Below are 23,341 nucleotides of genomic sequence, written 5' to 3'. Positions count from 1 at the left end.
AGGCATAGACCCAGATGCGTACTCGTATATAAATGACATTTATCTCACAGATGACAAGTTGGACCTGCATCTCCGTCGCGTTGATCGCATTATTGTTTTGTTTGCAGACTTCGGTTACAAATTCAACTTTGCGAAGTCACATATTGCGGAATATACAGTGTTGTTCTTGGGGTACGAACTCAACAATGAAGGTCGAGGATTGGCTCCGCACTTTCTAGAAAAGTGCGCATCCCTCCGTGCTCCTACTTCACTGAAGAAATTACAATCCCTGCTGGGATTTCTGAATTTCGGTCGAACTTACATCCCGGATTATGCCCAGCGTATCAAGCCGCTTTATGCCTTGGTACAACCTACTTTTTCCAAATCTTGTTGGCTGCCAGAGCATTCAGCTATATTGCAGTTATTGCAAGCTGATCTTCTTGCTTCTATGTACTTACAGACACGTGATAACCACACTAACCTGGTCATAAGAATAGTGCCCGGCGCAGTTGGTTTCACATACTTAATGTTCAATGAGGGCGACACCGTCCCCATTGCCTACAAATCTCACTTGTACACTTCAGCTGAACTGCGTTTTTCCGCTGTCGAGAAGGTTCTGACAGCAGTGCAGATGGCGATTCTGAAAGAACGAGCGCTGTCGCAGGGAAAACGCATGTTGGTGGTAACTCCCTATCCTGCCCTTGAGGCGGTGACAAAAGCGAGTGTACCGAATTCTAAAGCTTTGCATCCAAGGTGGATACAATGGGCCACTTCCTTGACCTCGCCGGACGTCACTTTTATCTTTGACACGGCACTTCAGACTCAGGAGTTTTTGCAGTATGAATTCGTTCATCTGGCTCCTCTGTCCTTGCGCCCGCTCGAGGATTACCATTGTGTCATATACACTGACGGTTCTGCGCAACCCGCAACTGGATCAAAGCATGCCTATTCAGCGGCTTGCGCAATTGTAGTCGGTACTTTCGTACATGGTGATTTCCAGTCCGATGTCGTGCATACGCAGTCATTGGGTGATTGTACCGCTCAGTTGGCGGAACTTCGTGCTCTGGTGCTTGCACTGGAGTTTGCTGATCCTCGAGTCACTACTCTTATAGTGAGTAACTCCTTTTATTGTGTTCAATCTTACAACGACAATCTACACTTTTGGTCTCAGAATGAATACCGTGATTCCAAGGGTAGCACGATTAAGCATAAACTGCTTTGGGTTCAAGTGGCAGATCTTAAAGACCGTCTGCCCCTCATGAATGTAATTCACAGTCTTGGTCACCAACGAGTTGGTGTCCATGCTGTCGGCAACAGCATAGCTGACGAGGCAGCAAAAACAGCAGTGGCAACATATTTAGTAGCAGCAGTTACAAGATCCAAAAGTAAGATTGATGATGACATCTTGGCAGCTATTGCTGCTACGGAGCTGGGAACGAAGCCACCGAAAGGTTTCCCTGCTCACTATCATTATTGCTTAAGTCCTAATAAAGTCCCATTAGTGAGGATTAACGACGTTGGTGACAGATTGATTCCCAACGCGGACTGCAGACCTTCTTTGATATTAGCAGGCCACGAGGGCATGGCGTCCGCGCATGCCGGCGTTGCGGCTACTATATCTCTGCTACAACAACGTTATTGGTGGTGCGGTTTGTACAAACAAGCCAGAGCTTATGTTCTTAATTGCGACATTTGCTAGCAGATTAAACCTTCAACTGCGGCGCGCCCACCACAAACTCAGTTGTATATATCTAATAAACCATTGAGTTGCGTTTATTTAGATCACTGCGGTCCTTTTACCTCTGATACTGCGTACAAATACATCTTGGTTGCAGTTGATTCGTGCACACGTTTTCTGTGGGTATGGCCACAAAGGAGTGCTGATTCTCGCACTGTCATAAAAGATTTGCGTGTCTTTGTTGGGAGTTTTGCATGTGGTACCTTTCATTCTGATCAGGGCCCGGCGTTCGCCTCTAAGGCGTACAAGCAGGCCATGAGAAATTTGGGGGTCCAAGTCAAATTTTCGTCTCCATACCGGCCTGAGGGTAATAGTGTAGTGGAGCGAATGAACCGTGACTTAAAGCAATCTTTGACAGCCAGAGTTTTGGGTACTGGCCGGAACTGGCTAGCCCACTTGTATGACGTGCAACGTGCACTTGATAATCTTCCTAGAAGGTCTCTGGGTGGTTGGACCCCATACATGATGCTCTTTGGTGTTCGAATGTTTGTTCCAGACCTTGATGGTCTAGACATGGCGGCGTCAGCCGCACCCTTTGATGTAGATGAACGCTGTGCTGTCTTGCAGAATCTTCAAGAAGCCAGAGACAGTCTAGCGAAGGAACACGTACCCTCCTCATCTGATGCTGAACTTCAGATTCCGGTAGTCGGCTGGCTGCCTCGAGTTGGTGACCTGGTCCGTGAGAAGGTGGAGAACAAGAAGGAGTTTGGCCCCTCTTATCGTGCACCGGTTCCAGTGCTTGGAGTGCAGGGTACTAGAACAGTCATTTTACCTCCACTTCCTGGTCGAAAGGATAACAGGTACATTTCGATTGACAATGTCAAACTACAACGAGTGGCCGATTCTTCTTAGTATGACTCCGGCGGTTTCCTGCCTTTCGATGCTGAGAAATTCTGTTGTGGCCCAAGCCTCTGACGCAGTTCCTGATGTTGCCATCGAGATGCATACAGTTACTGGTCCCTTGTTGCCACAAAGACCTGGTGGTGTGCTTGAAGAAGTTGAGTATGCTTATCCTGCGGATGTTACCTTGCCTGTTTTACAATCCACCACAGTTGCCCTCTCACAAGACTCTTATGATTCTCGATCAATGACTTCCATTGCCCCGTCCAAAGTTTCGATTTTTGTGGCTTGGTTCAAAAGACATTTTTTAATACCCCTTTGGACTTACATTTGGCTGGTGCTCATATGTGTTTTTTTGTTTATGTCCATTGGCTTTGTGGTAGTATTTTTTAGACTTATCAATGGACACTACCTGAATGAAAGGTCTACTATTCGACTAATTGATGGAACTTTGGCCCCCCACTCCTCATCTCACATTATGAAAATGGACCAGACTTTTGTGAACATTACTGCCTGGCCTGTGCGTGATGGGATCGCTTGGGATGCCGTTAAATTTCAAATTCATGGCCCCACTGAAGTGATTAATGTGCCAAATGTATTTCGTGTTTCCATGGGTGATGTCGTTAAGCAGAACATTCACTCAGATGATTGGGATGTTCAAGCCATAGAAGCACTGTTTTCTGATTTGAAATATTATGCTGCTTTTGATGCTGAGGATTTGTATTTAGATACTGCTAATAATGATGAGCAATATTGCTATCAACATTATGGTACACATTTCCTACACAAAGCGAATACGTTTAGAAATTTTGTAAATTATACACAATGGGAACACTGCCCCGCCCCTAGGATGGGCAGCTCTGCCACGTTAGTGGAAAAATTCACGTATTTTTCAGATTTTAGTGTGTCAAATCCGGCCTCCTTTTATTTTCGAGTTGCGCCTGAGTCTGCTTCTAAAGTTAGACTGACACACACCAAATTGTTGTATTCCAAGTCCTTTATGGACGAGTTGGCAATAGGCGGGTATGATTTGTGGAAAGCTACAGTCGATCTCAAGTCGGTTTGGGGCTCCAAACGATGGCAAGTACAGGGAACAGAAGCTTTGCATCGTGCCTGTCTTATCCCGAATCACATGTTATTTTTAAATTCATCAATTTTTCAGACCACCTGTTTTGGATTGGCTACTACTAAAAAATTAAATTATCCCTCAACTCCGGATCTGGGTGCTTATCCTGCTTGGGTTAATCATACAGATCTGTTCCTTACTACGTTGCAGACATACGTTTCCAACACATCCTTCAATGTTTCTGAACTAGACCCCGAAGGGTGGTTGGTTTGGCAGACCAGTGCCGATTCCTGTCAACATCGGTTTCTTGGTTTAAGACCGGGGTATACACAAATTCGTGTGGACCCCCGTTTTGAATCTTCTCACACTGTGACTACCTACTCAGTAGGGAAGTTGTGCCAGTCTTGGCTGCAACATTCGACCTTAGAGTCTGTTAAACTTCATTTATCCAAATTAAACGACAAAATAGATTTGAATGATTCTGTTAAGGGTCCTGCAAAAGGCAGGTCTAAGAGATGGGTGTATGCTATTTACAACGAAGTTTGGAAGTTATCGCAAATTGAGGCTGCTTCCCGATTACGCGCTATTGACCAAGCAAATATGGAAAAAGTGTTGGCTGTAATCGATAATAGCATTAACACCCTGTCTTCTAGAATTTATACATTAGTTAATATTGTATCATCTGTAGTGGACATTGTGCAGGATGATTTGTCTGTATTGTATCATGGTCAAACTCAAATGCGTTCTGTTATGCAGTTTGCATGGACGTTGCAAACGTTGAAGGCAGGGAAAGTCCCTTGGGATTACATGAATATTTCATCTTTATTCCTCCCTTTTAATTTGACTGCAAAACAGCAGTTCATGTCCATGAAAGATGCTACATATTCATTACTGCACATTGAAAAGTTGGAACCTTTGCCTTTCTCTGTTGCCGAATTGAATTCTGCTGTGTGGCTTGTACATGGGTTGATCACGTTACCGTTTCCCCTGTTCAAGTTTAGTTCATGCATGAAACATTATGCTTTAGGCAGGTATGAACAACTGGGTACTGCCTTCCTGCATGAAGTTTGGTCACTCCCTTTCACATACAGATGCGTGAGGGACGGCAAGGAGGTTTACTTGAAAGGTGAAGAATGCACTTCCACTCCGGATCATTCTGTTGTGTGTAGGCACATTCAATTGCATGGTGCATGTAATGTGCACGCCCCTAATTTAGCTTGCGTCCTGAAAGGGATTCCTGTGCCAGTTATTACTCCATCTTTTACGCTGCTTGCTAATGGTAGTTATTTGCTGCTAAATAATGAAGCTTGCTGTGGGATGTTAGTGGGAATTCCCTACATTGTGACTGTATCGCAGAGAGTGGTTTGCTGTAATAACGTCCTGTTCCCACCCCCGCATAGCCGGCTCGATGTATCCATCTGGCCTTCCATTCCAACCTTGAAAGCGGAGTTCAACAAGATGAGCAGAATAAGGGCTCTATTGTCTCAAAAAGAAGTCGCGTTGACTTCATCCCGGGAAACATTTGTCCTTCACGTAGCTAACACCCGCACTGAGGTGCAAGCGCTTTTAAATACTGATCTGCTTCTTCATTTTGGGACTCTGATTCAGACTATCTTTAATGCCTCGTCTACAAGTGGAATAGCTCATTTTTTTTAAATTGTGGGCTCCGGCCTCGTGATTTCTTTTCAAACTATTTTTGGTGTGCTCACAGCCTTTTTTCATTCTATTTTTTCCAGCGTCTTCGGAAGTCTCCCTTAACTTCTCGCCCTCATAGCTGGAATACTGTTGTTGATCTGCGCCCTGCGCTATGGATGCACAATTTGCGTGACACGACAACATGTCCCGCCTGCTGCATCTTCGTAACCGGATGCTTGAATTCTATGGCGCATTACCGCTGGCAACTTTGAGCGTAGCGTATGGATTGTCCTTCCGGTTTGCCTACTTTACTTGTGTGCAACCTGTCTTTCATTGCCTAGATTGTCCGTTCCAATGGGCTCTGGATTTGTGTCTGTCAACCTCAGCGTCTCCTAACCCGGATTATGATTGGCTAATGAGCCCCTTAGTGGCTCATGAGTTGGACTGTTCTGGTGTCAGGATTATGGCCTGTGCTGCAGCGCATGGAGTTCTTGGGAATTTGGACATCGGAACGGCCACGATTGACTTCCTAGCAAGAAGTTATCTTGAAGAACCCGCCAGTTGTCCTCGTCTGGTGCTGGAAGCTCCGGTAGTTGAGGAGCATGTATGTTCCTTCCCCTTGCTGAACTGGATGGCAGATAATTTTGCGGAACATTCCAATGATTTCCTCTTGGAAGCTGTTGCAACTTATTGTGCCTATACATTGATGGATTGAATTTTGTACTTTCACTTCATCCTACGTCCTTCACTGATTTTTTTATCCTCTACATGGTTTTTTTAACTACGTTTTAAACTTTTTCTTTTTTCTTTTCCTTCGAACTTTTTTCACTTCCCTTATATGGACTTATAAATCATGCCCTTGGTTCCGTTCTATCAAACTTGAACTCTGCGTTCTTGCAAGTGCGCCCCTACTGGTTAGTGGTCCGATCACGGAGGGGTGTAGTGAAGATTGTTATCTACCTATGTACAACGCTAACTTAGCATAACCGCGTTAAAATGTTAGAAAGCCATTTTGCCGCTTTTGCTGCTTTTGCACACGACACTGTAGTCTCATGTTATTAAATTGAGAAATGCTTACTCGACTTTGCTTCACATGAGAACTGTCTGTTGTTAACATCCCAAACAGTGAGCAGCGACCTTGGTCTGTACACCGTGTAAAGAAACAGTCTGGGTCACTAGACGGTGCATGTTGTTGAGTTCAGGTTGATCGGCCCACTAGTTTAGCCATAACACGCACGCAGCTGCAAATACCTGAAAGTCGAGTGCTTTTAATATTGCAGTGTTACATGTTTTCATTACATTCGGAAGAAGAGCGTTCCTAGGAGCAGAGCATAGCTGATCCTGCGATGTGAACTCTCTGAGCTGATCTTTACGGTATGGGGTTCCCCATTCAAGCCTAGAGACCTTCTATTAGTCTAATAATACTATTAGTGTGTTAGAGAAAGGAAGGTGGCTTAGATCCACTGTCATTTTAGTATGATTACTCCTTTCATTTTCTATGGTATTGTAACTATGCTGATGGTTTTGATTTTAATCGTTTGTCTGCTAATGTTAGCCAAACTGCTGCATCTTAGGACACGAGGTTTATAAAATAAACTCTTTAAACTTTTAACCGTGTCTCTGTTTATTCTGTTGTGGACTGGTACGAGAATAATTACGAAAAGGTATTTCTGATTTCCACCATTCCTGAGAAATATACTAAGTCGCTTGTTCTGGGTTGTCTATACATTGGGACAGCCAAGTTAAACCTCGGATAACGAATGGGACACTGAGCTGGCCGGATAAGGGGTTCTGGGTTCTGAGGTGGGTTTTTGGTACACCGCAATTCACTGAGGGCCTGGGTTCCTGCGCATAGTTCTGCGCATAAGCAGAATCCCTGCAACAGAAGCAAGAGTGCTTTTCACACCATTAGTCCCAATTTAACACCCACATTTAGCAATAAGTAACAGGTAACCATTCCAGGTTTGCAAAGGGCCTTTCACCATGATATTACAGATGTCGCTGAATTTTGGTAACGTTTGAGCCGGTTGAACTAGAAACAAGGTGTTTTGTTCAAATCTGCAGATTATGCAGCAGATGATGGATTATGTGGCAAATGCAGAAAATATATAACTGTGCGAAAGTGGGTGAAGCCAAACACTCGCATAATTTTAGTGGCCCTGCTCATACCTCTGACTATGTCCAGAAGTGCTCCTCAGTGGTTCCTTCTTTTTTTGTCTAATTGAGTTTATAATTTATCTTCTATGGAAACGAGGCAGACTAAACCTGAGGTTACCACTCCACAACACAGACTACCATACCACATAATTACTCTCCATAACACATAATCCCACTCTACATAATTCCTATACACTAAATACCACATTCGTTCTATCCACATAATTTCACTTCACAACATACAACATAATTCCACTACACACAATGTACATCCAGTCCACCTCAAAAAACATTAGTAAAAATGTTTACATTTACAACACCAATAGCTCTAACTCTCGCAAATGGGAAACCTATTACATTGCAAAATGCTTCTTTAACTAGTAGTTGCGTTTGCAAAGTGGTGGAGAAAGAGTGCTGGCCCTCCGACCAGCACTCAGGAATTCCGCTGCATAGGACTTACAGGAGGTACCAGGAGGGCTTCTTGGCCCCCAAAGTCACTCGGGAGTAAATTGTACTTCAACTGTTTGGGACTTACTGGAGGACTGGAGGTAAAAGGAGGAGTTGTTGGCCCCCAAGCACATCTTTGGAGGCCAACTACCCTCCTATTACATCCAGTAAGTCCCACACACAGCTGGATTACTAAGTTCTTAAAGCAAGCCACGCCCCCTTTGCCCATTACTATGCGAACGCGCCTTTTGACATACTCTTGGATGGGGATTAAAGTCCCTTCGCTCCTGGGGGTCCTTAGGAGCCAACTAGCCTACCGGATACCTCCAGTAAGCCCTAGCTAGTGGGATGGACACAGGCCATTCCCCCTTTCTCCACCACTCTGCAAACGCACCCCCTGGTGTGCTCTTGGTTGGGGGACGAAGTCCCTTTGCTCATGTGGGTCCCTGGGGGCCAACTAGCCCACCAGGTACCTCCAGTATGCCCCACACAGCTGGATTGCTGAGAGTGGTCCGAGGCCATTCCCCTTTTCTACACCACTTTGCAAATGCGCCTCCTGCTGCATTGCTACTTGGGGTATGAAGTCCACTTTAGTCCTGAGGTCCTCAGGACACAAGACGACCTCTTCTCCAAGAAGCAAATCGTGTTTGCTGTGGCAGGGCGGGAGCACGGCCATAGTAAATGGCAATGTCCCAGCGGTGAGCACCCCAGGACATTGTAGGAGCCGGCCCTGGAGGGTGGCGGGCCCCAGGGCCATCTACATTAAAGCCCCGGAGAGGTGGTGGTCCCGGGGCTGGGGGTGTGCAACCAATCCCAGCATTTAAATAAAGGGAGCCCCAGGGAGGTGGTGGTCCCTGGGGCAGTGTGGAGAGGGGCAGGAGCCCCCCACACTAATTTAAATTATTGAAGCCTCAGGGAGGTGGTGGTCCCTGGGGCTTGGAGGGCCCACAATGCCCCCCGCTCTCAAATTCAGTTTCACCCAGGGAGTTGGTGGTCCCCAAGTAGTGTGGGAGGCAGAAGCCCCCCACACTTCTTTTTCTTTAAATGGAAGCCCCAGGGAGGTGGCGGTCCCTGGGGCTTGGGGTGGCCAGTGAGGCCCCCAGATCATAATTACCAATGCCCTGGGGGGGTGGCAGTCCCTAGGCCAGCGTGGTGGTGTGGCACGCATTTGAATAAGAAAGCCCTGGGGAGGTGGCAGTCCCTTGGGCTACAGGGCCCGCAAGGCCCGCGTACATTAATGAAACCATGCACCCGGGACCTGGCCCACCCAAGGTCTCAAAGAAACGAACCGCGCTTCATTTAAAAAAAAAATTCTGCCGAATTCGCACACCCAGCACAAATTCAGCTGAAATTATAAAGAAAAATGCTTTTTGTGGCTCTGAGGGTCCTTGTGGGACCCCCTGAGCAGGCCTAGGTGTTTCTACCCTGCCCCCTTCTCTTGTTTTTCATGTTTTTTCTTTTACTGTCTTGTGACTTGGTTTTACCAAGTCACAAGATAGCTGCCAAAACTTCCTGGTTTGGAGTGTTGACAGCCAATCAGAATCAAGCTCATGCTCGGGAGGGTTCGCAAATTCTCCTCGGCCCTCAGATATCGATATTTTTATTGTTTGAGTTTCTCAGCACCTACTGAACGAATTTACACAATTTAAAAAAAGGTCGCTTTCTGAACAATGAGCTACCTTTTTGCCAAATTTGGTGTAATTCCGTTCAGCAGTTCGGGCTGTAGCCGTGTCTAAAGTTCCTAAGGAAATTAACATGGGGAAAATACGTTTTGGGACCCTCCATTTTTCTCAGCGCCTGCTTGACAAATTACCCTGAAACTTTAAAGACAGGAGCTGACTTGAGTGAACCATTAGTTTTGAATATTTCGCGAAGATTCGTCAAACGGTGCCAAAGATAATGGCAAAATAAAAAAACGCTTTTTGAATAGAAACAAGGTCCTAACTATAATTACCTACTGGCGACCGCCAGAAGGTAATATATGTATGTATGTATGTATATATATATATATATATTTTTTTTTTGCAGAGCTCCTCGTAACACAAGGATGACGACGCCGTGTTCTGGCCAAGAAAACTTTATTCAAGTCGACTGGTAGGACGCGTTTCGCCTGTCCAACAGGCTTGTTCACCAACGGCTTGCCCGTTTGATTAGCCATTTTTAAATACAGTGTTCACGTCATGTCACATGACTAAACTACCCACATAGTGTATTGGAAGAAAGACTCGTAGTTTTTGCATACAAGTAGCATGACATCGTTGCATTATAAAGAGATATCACAATATTTTATTTAAATTAACATTGTTACACGGTAAAATTACCGCGGATAAAGCACCCTTCAAAATTCAAAAAATATTTAAAAAACATTGATGAGGTGCTGTATCGTCATCCAATGGTACAGATCAACAAAACGAATGCCAATAAGCAAGTCAATACTACATTTGCACATGAGATTACGGCCGTGATAAAATTATCAAATAACGGCCGTCTTGTTTTGGAAAAAGTATTCCTCAGAACATTTTATATGCACGTTAAAAACGCAGATTACAACTCTCAAGTGCCATTTTTGATTAAACCCTAGTGGGCAAACAAATTTATCCAAATACCATTAATCATTTCACGCTAAAAAACAGATACATTGCATTCAACCCAAGTGGGCTTATATTGTAGCATTTCAAAAACTACTATTGTGTTATCTATCTAAATCACCCTGTGAAAAAGAAAGTTTTTTTATATATTGTGCAAAAAATAATAAAAGTTAAAAATGGGGCAGAGAAGTTGCCTTCTTGATAATCTATTATATCTTGAAAAGCTATCAACACTCGAATTATTGTAAACGTGTGATTAAATCTTCTTCGATATTTAATCCTGACGGGGATCGTGTGTTTAACTATAAGATGTAGCAGGACTCTAGTTTACGCAACTTTTTCTCCCTGTTACCTCCTCATTGATTCGGAGGAATACAGTCTATCACATAATACACAAGGCCTTGTGTATTCTTATTGTGGTATGACTCAAAATGTCTCGCAACGGGGTAAGAGCTATCCCCATTCCGTATTGCTCTAAGATGTTGTAGCACTCTTTTATGGACTGGATGAATCGTGCTGCCTACGTACCTCTGGCCACAAGGGCATTGAAGGACGTAGACAGCAAAATCAGTCTTGCATGTAAAACGTCCTTTGATCTTTTTCATGCGTTTGGATAACCCCAATGTGTATAGCTGTGTGTTTTTACCAAAGCTGTGGGAGGGTGGTGTGGCTCGAGTGGCCCTACGGACGTGCTTCCTCTCAAAATATGACGGGGGTCTGGCAATGTCGGATCTGCTCTCTTATTATCATGCCTCCCACCTGCTAGTAGTGGTGGTATGGGGAAGGGGGGGACCCGGCATACGCTGTGGAGCGGCCGCTCATGGCCCCACACACACTACATACTCTGCTTTATTCCGCCATGCATCGGGCGCGTTTGCCACCGGTGACGCAGGTAGTCTTTCAGATTTGGCTCCAGGCGCTGACGCGCAGTGGGTGGTGGAACGAGATCACGCGGGAGACCCCTCTGTGGCACAATGGGCGACTACCGCAGATGGCGGCCCTGTCAGGGTTTGAGGGGTGGGATCGGATAGGCATCTCCACCATAGGCGATGTGGTGCGGGGGAGCGCTCTGAAGTCCTTCCAGGATCTTCAACAAGAATTCAGCATGCCACGGACGCAGTTCTATAGGTACCTACAGTTTCGTCACGCACTCTCCCCCAGCCTGGCGGGCTTAGACTCCATAGCTGACATAGTTGCAAAATGCGATGCAGCGCACGCTACGAAATTCGTTTTATTTATTTCATTGTTTACTTACCTCCAATTATCCATATTCTGTTTTTTAGTACCCCCCACCCTGCCCCTCCCCCGCCCCGCCTTTCCGCCCCACGGAACTCCCTCCACGGGCCACGGCTGGGCAGGGTGGACTGTGACCTGCACAACAGTTATCCTTTTTATAATTAGTCTTACATTTTATTTCTATGTGCCTTTTTCCATCACACCTTCATAAACATTAAACTACAGAGGAGTGCTACCGTGTCTGGTTCCCAGTCCAGCCCTGTCCCTAGTTTACCTGTGTTCAGTCAAAGAAGATGGGACCATGCAATTTAGGCGTCCACCGTGTTTGATTTAAGGAGCCATCGTTATTGTCACCGGTTTAAATACGTAGTTTGTGGTAAACAACTACACCGTCACATCATTCCATTTTCCTGTTTATTGAGCATGAACGAATCTAGATGTGAGTAGCGTTCTCCTTCTCCTAGATTCCATATTCTGGGTGAATCCAATTAGAGAACAAATGCCCCCCACTAGAGTTGCCAGAATTTGAGACCCGTCTGAATCCCAAAGCTGTCCAAGTATAAGCCGAAATTCAGCCCAACAGAGAGCAGGTTCAGCCCAAAGTTGCAACTTTCAAGTTATGCACAAATAACGTTCAGAGAATATTTTAAGGATAAGTCTAAAGTATATTCACTATACATATGGTTAGAGAAGGTACAATAGACTCCAATGGACGTCTGCAATCATGCACAAAATCTATTAAAAACACTAATTTTGAAGACCAATGCCCACTGTGATCATTTAATTGGCACTCTGTAATCACAAATCCACAGTCAACCAGGCATTGATGAATCTACAAGAGCAGATTATAATCAGTCTAAATTAAATGTAAGAACTAGAACATCAAAGCTATTGCAGTAGTGTGGCTCCAAATAAATAACACAGAATGGTTCTTGCAGAAGTAACACCACACAATGCATAAATGCCAATAGAGCCTTTTCAGACAGGCGAACCCCAATTTTTTAACCGAAATGTTGGTTATTTTGGCTGTCTTTCACTAGAAATTGCATCCCAATCTTTTGAAAAAGTAATTCCTGTAGGACTTGTCTTGCAAGGTTTCTATTATATCAATTTACATGAAGATATTTGAACAAAAAGCTTCTTTTTAGAAGGCATTCCTGACAGTGTGGGACAACAATAAAAATAAACATTGGGGCAGACTACTAACAATTGTGCTTAGATATGAAATGACGGGGTAAAAACTTAAAGACTAGAAGGAGAAAAGTCTTGTTTGACAGCTGCGCAGGACACTACAGTAAGTTGACGGGCTCACACCCTTCAGTTAAAATGTCAGGAGGATGCCAGAAAAGGGACAGTCACTTGCTCTGACCAATTCCCTTCTCTGCTCTCCAATCCAGAGTCCTGCACCATGACCACATAATCGGGCACTGAAAGTGATACAGTACCAGTGTTGTTGACTTCGTGCTGCAGCAAAAACTAGAGTAAAGCTCCCAGTCTTGACATGAAACCGGTGTGTTTGCTTGGGGTCTAAAAGACCCAATTTCCCAGAACGCTTGGCAACATCCTCAACTCAACATCTGAACACTCTCTCAACTCTGTTGACTCTGTCCACCCAAACCGATTCCACTTCATCATTTGGGCTGTCCCACTGTCATACCACTGCTGACCTGGGCAATCTCATGAGCCCGTGCAGCTGCTTTATAGCAAACACTGACAATGAACTTTACATGAGGGGGACCCTGTAAGAATGCCCAATGTATGTCTGTATGTGTAATTACACCAATAATGTGAAATATCACTCACTAATTAATTTTTGTATTAAATTATTTATAGCTCGGTTAATCCTAATGTAGGATGTCATATTACTTTACTACAGACAAACATATTATACGTCAACAATGAATTGTACAAGTGTGTAAATCAATGGACACAATGTTTCTTTATAAAGTAATCCGTTTTACAAGGTGTAGGAGTCACATATCAACCATACTGTTAGGCATTAAGAGTATGTGGTCAGGTGAAAAACAAAGTCTGGCTTTGAAACATAATGCAGTGGCTGCATGCGCTGATAAGACTTCATTATTACCCAAACTAACCCTTTTTTAGCAACCTTGGAATAATGAAAGCTTGAGGAAAAAAATGACCAAAGCAATGCCTTGCAGTTTGCATACAGCTCCTTGATGCCCGTTCATTGCTCACTGTGCTATATTAGAAGGATGTTAACTCATTAACTACCAGTAACTAAAGGATCTTCGTAACAAACGCAGTAACCTATTGAGCGCTCTAAAAACAATAGAAATCCATAATCTGCATTTTGCAAATAAGGTTGTCTCCTGGTCGAATTTGTACCGACATGACCAGTTTTTTTAGGGTCCCACAGTACTGCCTAGTGCCACACACAACAGGTTAATTTAACTCATTATAGTGTCCTCATTATAGTGTCACCCTGTATTACCACACGGTCACCAATTTGTCACGCTTATTAATAGATCTGGGATGATAGCTCATTCATTAACAGTCTGCCTTTCCTGCTTCTGGAGCTAAGAGGACTTTGTTCTGTCTTAGGACACAGTACGATTAGTTAAATGTGATTAATAACCACGCAGTGTGATTCTGTGTTACTGAAGCGGCAAGAGCTACAAAGGCAACACACCACATTACAAGGGTGGCAGTGAAGTTCAGCAATAGCCTGGAGAGAAAAAGTGCACTCATTTAGGACACATGAGAGCCCGAAGGATGGGTGTGCTCAAAGAGCTCCCCACACAGATGTTAGCTGACTAATAAGGGACACTTTCAGCAAAGACCATTTTAGTTGATAACAATAAGCATCCTGGGATTTGGAGTTTCACCACAAAAGTCAGTGTTACTGACTAAAACAGCCCTGGGTGAAATTCGCCATTACATTTGGTCAATTGACCGCTATAATGAAGTGAGTAATGCAGACCCAGAGAGGGGGGATTCCGTACCACTACTTGTGGAGGGAATACTAGAGGATGCCAGCTTGGACCATGTGTCATCATCGAGGAAATAGTTATTGGAAAGAATGAGTACCACCATTTTCTATGACATCTTATTGTGTTTGAAGTAGTTGGCCCTACGTTTGGAGAGGAAGAACTCCACTGCCTTACATCCATATTCCAGTTTGATGCATGTATAGAGTGACTCAACGTCAAGGGGTATTAACCACATTGACTCATCCCACACCAAATTTTAAAATGTGTTCAGTATGTGTGTGGTGTCCCTGATGTATGATGGAAGACCTGCTACAAATGGTTTGAGGAATGAGTCTATGTATTGTAACAGATGTTCCGTTCTCGATCCAATCTCAGAAATTTTAGGGCAACCGGGGGGAAGTCTCTATTTTATGAATCTCTGGTAAGAGGTAATCTAGGGCATGTGACCAATAGAAAGTTATATTCTGCATCATGGTGATCATGTTCGGGAATACCTCCAGCCTCTGGTCATCTGCCTGGTGGCCCTGTGAGATGGGCCTCCCTCCCCCCCCTAGCACCCAAAGTAAAAAACTTGGGGTTGATTGTTGATAACAGGCTTTCCTTTGAGAATCAGGTAAGCAAAGTGGTTTCAACCTGCTTCTTTATCCTAAGGACCCTGAGAAAAATCAAACCCTACTTAACAACTGAAAGTTTCAGATCCGTAGTATCCGCCCTAGTTCTGTCCCATCTGGATTATTGCAATAGTCTGTATCTTACAGTTCATAATAAACATCTTAACAGACTCCAATGGCACAGAATGCGGCAGCAAGGCTGCTAACAAATATCCCTAGGTTTATGTCTATCAGAAATGGACTACATGATCTGCACTGGCTCCCCATGAAACAAAGGGTCCATTTTAAGGCCCTTTACATAGCTCCCAAATCCTAACATGGAGTTGGGCCAAGGGACCTTAGAGAACGCTTACAGTGGTATGTCCCGGGGAGATCTCTGCGCTCCAGGGTGGCCAAACGGGCAGCTGTCACCAGGGCAAAAAAGGCCAACTGGGGTGGAAAGAGTTTTGTGCTCAAGGCATCCAACGCCTGGAATGAACTTCCTCTCTCTCTAAGGTCCACCACTGATCTCTTTTCCTTTAGGAAAGGTCTGAAGACGTGGTTGTTTTCAGCCTAGGCTCTGACATCGCTTCTGGACCAGAGTCCTGCACACCACTTCTTCCAGGTAATCTGCTACAGCGCCAGGACACCCTTGGGTATTAGTGCGCTCTACAAATTGATTTAACATAACATAACATAACATCTGACAGTAGGTCAATTTCTTTCCATTAGGATAGTTTGTCATTTATGTGAAGTGTTGCTAAAGTGTATGGATTAATTTCCAGTTTATTATAACATGTAACATCAGTTAACTGTCTGTATACCACCTTGTTGCACCCACTTCTATTCATCAACACTATATTGACCCCCTTGTCTGCCTCACGCACAATCAATGAATTATTTTATGGTAAGTTCGAAAGGGCTAGTCTTTAATTCTTAGTTAGATTGTTTTTAACAAACTTTTTCGGGGACAGGCAGAGCTTATCTTCTAAGTAATATAAATACTTAGTTTCCAGTTGGTGGAAAATATCAATGCTTCCCAGATGTGCACAATGCAGAATGAATTTACTGTTAACATGTAGACCACTATCACAAGAGTAGTTTTGTTCAATACACAGATCTTTAACAACATTATCAATCGAGCAGCTAGTATCATCATTAAGTGACATTAGTGAGGAGATATCTTTTAGCTGTGCAGCAGATAACTCCAACAATTGCATTCTGCATTCTGTTTGTGGTTTATGGTGTTCATTAAGATGAAAAGGACTTTGAGTTTCAAGTTCCTTACAAACACGAAGACATCCACATATAAGTCATAAAAACTTCCATAATTTACCAGACAAAAACCAAGACCTTTGTGAAATTTCAAATTTATTAAGGACATGATCAGACAAATTAATCACAAGATTGTTATTTGTGCTTTGTGGTAAGTCAATTGGATTGTCATGGAAATAATCGATTGTCATTGTTTGTTCAGTCTCTTTTCCTAGTTTTGAATTCGAACACCATCCTTTCTTTGTTCTGTCCCCTCTCCTGGTCTTACAACATGTTTTTGTTGTTAGTTCCCAATTCTGTATCATACTCCGATGAGGAGCTATTAGAGTTCACACCATTCTCGTTTGAGCCACCTGGACCTGCATCATCTAAAGAGGAAACGTCAGAGCTGCTATTAGCACTCGAAAGGCTGGCTGTATCAGACAGGTCGGGGGTTGCCTGTTTGGGAAGCCTCACTTCATCAAACCTACAGGCAAAGTTGAAGATTCGCCCATTGTCACAGTCCTTATCATCTCGCAGTATTTTAATCATTTTTCTCTCTTTTAACACTTTTTGATGTTTCTGGATTTCTTTTTTCAAGATTGCATACTTTTTCACCGTTGCTTCTATTAAGTCTAGATCTTTGATTTCCCCTTCCAATGTTTTTATGCTTTCCCTAAGCTTTACACATTTTCTGTCAGCATGTTGGATTAAGATCTTCATCATTGTAAATGACAAATTGTGAACATTCTACTCCCATTCTGACAATAAATCTGTCTCCAAGTCATTGAAATTTGGAAATGTGAGGATCCTAAGACTCAGTGGAACTTTTTTGTTTTCATGGTGTCTCTTCAGAGTCACCCCGCCCCACCATTTGGAGAGTTCATTTTTCCTGACTTTTTCCAATATTATAAATTCAGCCTTGAGGCCTTCTTTACCGATGCGGGCAGTTTGGACAATTCCCTGTCCCTGGCTCTTGGATCCAAAGAGGTCCTTGGTCAACTCCTCTCTGTCATCATCGAAACTCATGTTTCACTTCTTTGTAACAAAAGTATATAACAGTGGAGTGCTGACAACCCTGTTTCAAAAGAGACTGAACATATAATGGCGGCTAGGAGGCCCATGTGTTGCACAAAACCATGTGTGTTCTCTTTGTTTACAATACAATGATCAGGTTTTGCCCACCTCAAAATAGTTCACCACCAATTGAATGTTCAAAGGGGGATGTAATACTTGAGACAAGAAAATCTTAACTATCATGCCTGACATCATTAACTATAGCAAAAGGATCAAATGATGGACACTGCAAACCTTCACCCCCAGTCACAAATATCTAGGTTTAATCCATCACTCTTTTGCTCAACACGCCACCCAAGTTGTTATTAACTACCGCAGGAAGATTCTCATGAATTCACAGACTAGTGTACTTAATAAATGTCTCATGTTTTTATCCATTCCCAAGGAAAAAAAATTTCTATTAAAAAATTGAGATTGTGGAATCCCTATGTAAGATCAGATTGAAAATCTTTTCAGCTGAGAGACAACGAGTGAAGCTAGTGACATGAACACTGGACCTAGACCTAACTACATTTAATCCCTCTTTTTTGAAATGATGACAGAGGTACCTGCCTTTGAGAAGGCTGAGAACCAGGAGGTCAATTCTCTAAGCAATCAGCAATGTACAACTTCCAATAACATCACTAAGGAAGAAAGAATGGGTCTAACAGAACTAGTCATATGCAACACAATTGTGATAAAACTTGTTGATAATTGTTCTGTAATTGTCCTCCTACCTAAATCAATGTACAACAATGAATGTTTATGGCTACTGAATGATACATATAAATACAATTGTCTCTCAAAGGGCCCTACTTAGAAATATGTGATGAGATTGCCTTTGTGATGGGGAAGGGTATTGACAACAAATGACAGGGTAAACAGGGTAAAATTATATCTGACTTTACTAGTTCTGGGAGTGGAGTTTCCCCTGATGATTTTTTTGGATGACAACCTGGTGGCCAGGGTGTGATATGGTTGTGCACGGAAAACTACTGATATTTTTCCTCTATATTGCTGGGTGTGCCAGGGGTGTATTTTGTCTCCTCGATCTTCTATTATGTATATAAATGAGTTACGCACCCATTTGCCTACAGCCACCAGAGACGTGCCGAAAATATCCAATGTTTTTGTTCCAGCTTTATTATATGCGGACAATGCTGTTCTAACGGCAGGTACTCCTAAAGCCCTGCAGACTCTTGTGGAATCTTGTGTTGCTTTTATGAGGAATTAAGACATGTCAACTAATTTTAGGAAGTCCCATTTAATGGTGTGTTACCCTGGAAAAAGGAACATGGGGTCCCTATGGATTTTAGACCATATCTTGAGCTCCGTGCAGTATTTCAGATACCTTGGGGTCATTTTAATCCATCTGGTTCTTGGCAGGTCCAGGTAAATTTCGCTCATTTGAAACATAGTAGGGTGGCAGGTTCTTTATTTAACCTTGTTCAAAAGGTAGGCCAAGGCCACATTCTGTCCTACATTAAGATTTATAATTTGCAGTGTTTCCCTACAGCTGAGTATGGAGCAGGGGCGTTCGGGTTTCATAATGTCTCCTCCATCCAGGAGGAGGAAAATCAGATATGTAGACAGTTCCTGAATCTCCCACCAACTTGTTCCAATTTTATTCTACATTCAAAGCTAAATTTGCAATTTGTTTCCAACTCAATCGATTTGCACCACTTTTTCCTTGGGTTAAGATGTGGTCCAGTGTTAGCCAAAGTTTTAACAGGGAGGTTGTTTTGTACTGCGATAGTCTAGATAAGGGACTTTTAATTAATTGGCTGAGGTATGTTGAAAAGACTTTTAGTGACATTAGTCTCCCTGAAATGTTTACCGTCCCAGTTAACATAAATACATTTGATATGGGGCTAGTGAAATCTTTCCATGCAGAATTCTGTACCTCACAAAGATTGGAGGTGTTTTTTAGCAAGTGTCCTCAACATGAGTTTTACATGTTTCTAGCATCAGGGGAGATGGCATATTATCTGCATGTGGAACTACCACGGTGGGAAAGGTCGCTACTTTTTAGATTTAGGGCTGGTACAGTATGTGGTATCTTGTGTTTCTCTCATGACTCTAAGTCTTGGGGGAATCAATACACCAGTCTGCTCATGCGATGGGGCTGCAAAACAATCATTATTACACTTTATGTGTTTTTCTAAACTTTATAAACACATCCGGAAACCTCTGGCATTCCAGGAATGTAATCATGCCTTATTGTACTTACAACTGCGTGGCAGCTCAAATATTTGCTATATTGTAATCTGCTTTTTTTTTTTAAATGGCTGTTATGAATAAGAAATCCAAGCAAGGTTGAGGAGTGCTTTCTTATGTTATTTAATTGCAATATCTGTTTTACATTTTTTGCAGTGCTTTCTGCCTGTGTAAATGTACTCTATTTTATTTTTACACGTTGCATTTTATAGGGATTGTATTCTCCTGGATGCATTTGTATTAGTATGTTTTTATCTATTTCATTTCACGGTTGTCATTTTCTAATTCAAATTTGTTTTGTGTTGTGTATGTCTCTTTTCTGATTTTATTTTAAAAATTGAATAAAGAACTTTAGAATTGAATTGAATTGACAACAAATGGATATCTAAACATGGAGAGGAATTTCTTAAATAATCTTATGTTTCATATTTTTACGTACTTCCTAAAGTTCACAAAAATAAGTTTCCTCCCCCGGGGCATCCCATTCTTTCTGTGTGGGCTCTCTCTTTGACCCTCTGTCACAATTATGGTATTATTTTATGATACTGACTGGCAGACAAACTCCCTCTTTTTTGAAGGACAAAAAAGATATCTTTAACTGACTTACGGACATGACCCTTCACGCTATGAAAGAGATCTTGATGAGTTTGGATGTTGAGTTCTTGAATACTAGCATCCCACAGGAAGCGACATTGCAAGTAATAGATAAGCTTCTAACAGTGATGAGTTGGGACCACAAGATTATGTATTGGACTGTAAACACCTGGCCTTGACGCACAATTATTTTGAATATGAAGAAGAGTTTTTGGTCCAGGTACACAGATCAATGGGCACTACCTTTTCCCCAGGTTTGACATGTTTATATGAGCATTCATTTGAGACCAAGTACATTTTTTATACTTAAAACCCCTTCAAAAAGTAGATAAAGCTTTGGAAATAGTACATAAACGGCATCCTTCTTATATGGCAATGCACTGAACAAGAGGTGACAATCCTTTCCAATTGGCGGAGTTCGCTTGATCCCTTTCTGAAATTCTCTATTACGAAGGATAAAGAGAAGGTAGATGTTATTAAGAAAAGGTGAGAGATTGACTATCACAACATTCATCAATTCCATCAGCACCTCACATCTGTCATGGAGGACATTTGATGAAACAATAACAAAGTCAAACAGTCTTTACACTCCAGATTCCCAAGTTAACAAAACATCCCCTATGCTTGAAAAATGCAAAACAGGGAAGACCTTCACAGTTACAAAAATAGTTCTAATAGAAGAACAATGCTACTGCATGGGAATGGACAGTGCAACCGCGTTCTTCTCATATTGTTTGTCTTGGGTGTATGGAAGAACCACTGTTCTCGGAAAAGCACATACATGGGCAATTGTCTCTTCTTCATTAAGTTGAAGCAGCATACTAAATGCTACCCTAAAGTCTGAGATGTGGTACTTCTTTATTAGAGGGAGCAAAATGTGCTTTGTATACATGGAATAAAAGCCACAAAAGAATAAAAAGTGCAGTGCAGATTGGTCTGAGCTCCCATCACACGGGCAGGGCAAACAGTTCAGATTTGATTCAAAGCCAGAAGGGAAGCATAGCAAATACTTGACGGTACCAGCGGAACACTAAGCTGTGCTCCCAACAACCCAATGGGTTAGTGAGGTACCCTGCAATTTGGATGTCTGTTTTAATACTCAAGTATACTGCCATGCTCATCTTCCCAGACTATGTGACCATTCTTTCATCACAGAAAAATTTATACAAGGCATACAAGGCTTGCTGTAACTGCTTTTTGCTAATAATGTTGTTACCCTCAGAGTTCTCCAAAACATGCTGATAACCAATCTTTTGCAAACAAGATCCCACCCCTGCTAGCCATGGTATTTCCAAGCCCATATCACAAATAAGCATTACAACAAACAAATGATGGACGGAATGCTGACAATGCAAACATTCTCCCCCAGTCAAGAGATCTGGGTTAAATCCATCGTTCTTTTGCCCACTACGCCACCCCAGTTCAGACATGGCCATATGCAAATCAGTCTTGACCCTGAGCCTCATGGGATCAGTCCAGCCCAAACTGCCAAGCCATGTCTTCCCTGGACCGAAATCAAGCATCCTAGGACCGGTTTCTGGCTATCAGCCGTCAACAGCCAGGATAGCTTGACTCCAGTAGCATAGTGAGCACGGGTCCCACGTCTGGGAATACCCATCCCACTTAGGGCGAAAAGCGTTACAACAAACAAATGATGGACGGAATGCTGACAATGCAGACATTCTCCCCCAGTCAAGAGATCTGGGTTAAATCCATCGTTCTTTTGCCCACTACGCCACCCCAGTTCAGACATGGCCATATGCAAATCAGTCTTGACCCTGTGCCGCATGGGAGCAGTCCAGCCCGAACTGCCAAGCCATGTCTTCCCTGGACCGGAATCAAGCATCCTAGGACCGCTTTCTGGCTATCAGCCATCATCAGCCAGGATAGCTTGACTCCAGTGGCTTGGCAGTTCGGGCTGCACTGTTCCCATGAGGCACAGGGTCAGACTGATTTGCATATGGCCATGTCTGAACTGGGGTGGCAGAGTGGGCTAAAGAACGGTGATGGATCAAACCCAGATCTGTTGACTGGTTGTGAGTGTTTGATTGGTTCTGATGCTCCGTCCATCACCACCCACTTTTGTACCGCTTTGTTCGCCATAAGTTGGCAGGGTATGCTCAGACGTGAGTCCCTTGCTCACTTTGCCACTGGATTCAAGCAAGCCTGGCTAAAGACAGCTGAAATGCCAGAAACCGGTCCTAGGAAGCTTGTTTTCGGTCCAGGGAAAGCATGGCTTGGCAGTTCGGGCTGCACTGTTCCCATGAGGCACAGGGTCAGACTGATTTGCATATGGCCATGTCTGAACTGGGGTGGCAGAGTGGGCTAAAGAACGGTGATGGATCAAACCCATATCTGTTGACTGATTGTGAGTGTTTGATTGGTTCTGATGTTCCGTCCATCATCACCCCCTTTTGTACCGCTTTGTTCGCCATAAGTTGGCAGGGTATGCTCAGACGTGAGTCCCTTGCTCACTTTGCCACTGGATTCAAGCAAGCCTGGCTGAAAACGGCTGAAATGCCAGAAACCTGTCCTAGGAAGCTTGTTTCCGGTCCAGGGAAGGCATGGCTTGGCAGTTCGGGCTGCACTGTTCCCATGAGGCACAGGGTCAGACTGATTTGCATATGGCCATGTCTGAACTGGGGTGGCAGAGTGGGCTAAAGAATGGTGATGGATCAAACCCAGATCTGTTGACTGGTTGTGAGTGTTTGATTGGTTCTGATGCTCCGTCCATCACCACCCCCTTTTGTACCGCTTTGTTCGCCATAAGTTGGCAGGGTATGCTCAGACGTGAGTCCCTTGCTCACTTTGCCACTGGATTCAAGCAAGCCTGGCTGAAGACGGATGAAATGCCAGAACCCGGTCCTAGGAAGCTTGTTTCCGGTCCAGGGAAGGCATGGCTTGGCAGTTCGGGCTGCACTGTTCCCATGAGGCACAGGGTCAGACTGATTTGCATATGGCCATGTCTGAACTGGGGTGGCAGAGTGGGC

The 23,341-nt window shown here is 43.5% G+C and overlaps 1 pseudogene; it reads left to right on the top strand.

Moving 5' to 3' along the window:
• The first annotated feature begins 610 nt into the window (after window positions 1-610).
• On the top strand, window positions 611-16,542 carry LOC146820949 (uncharacterized; annotated as a pseudogene).
• Window positions 16,543-23,341: the final 6,799 nt, after the last annotated feature.

The sequence above is a fragment of the Triturus cristatus genome, chromosome 6 (genome assembly GCF_964204655.1).
Source record: "Triturus cristatus chromosome 6, aTriCri1.1, whole genome shotgun sequence".
Lineage (NCBI taxonomy): Eukaryota > Metazoa > Chordata > Amphibia > Caudata > Salamandridae > Triturus > Triturus cristatus.
This window is presented reverse-complemented; position numbering and strand designations above follow the sequence as displayed.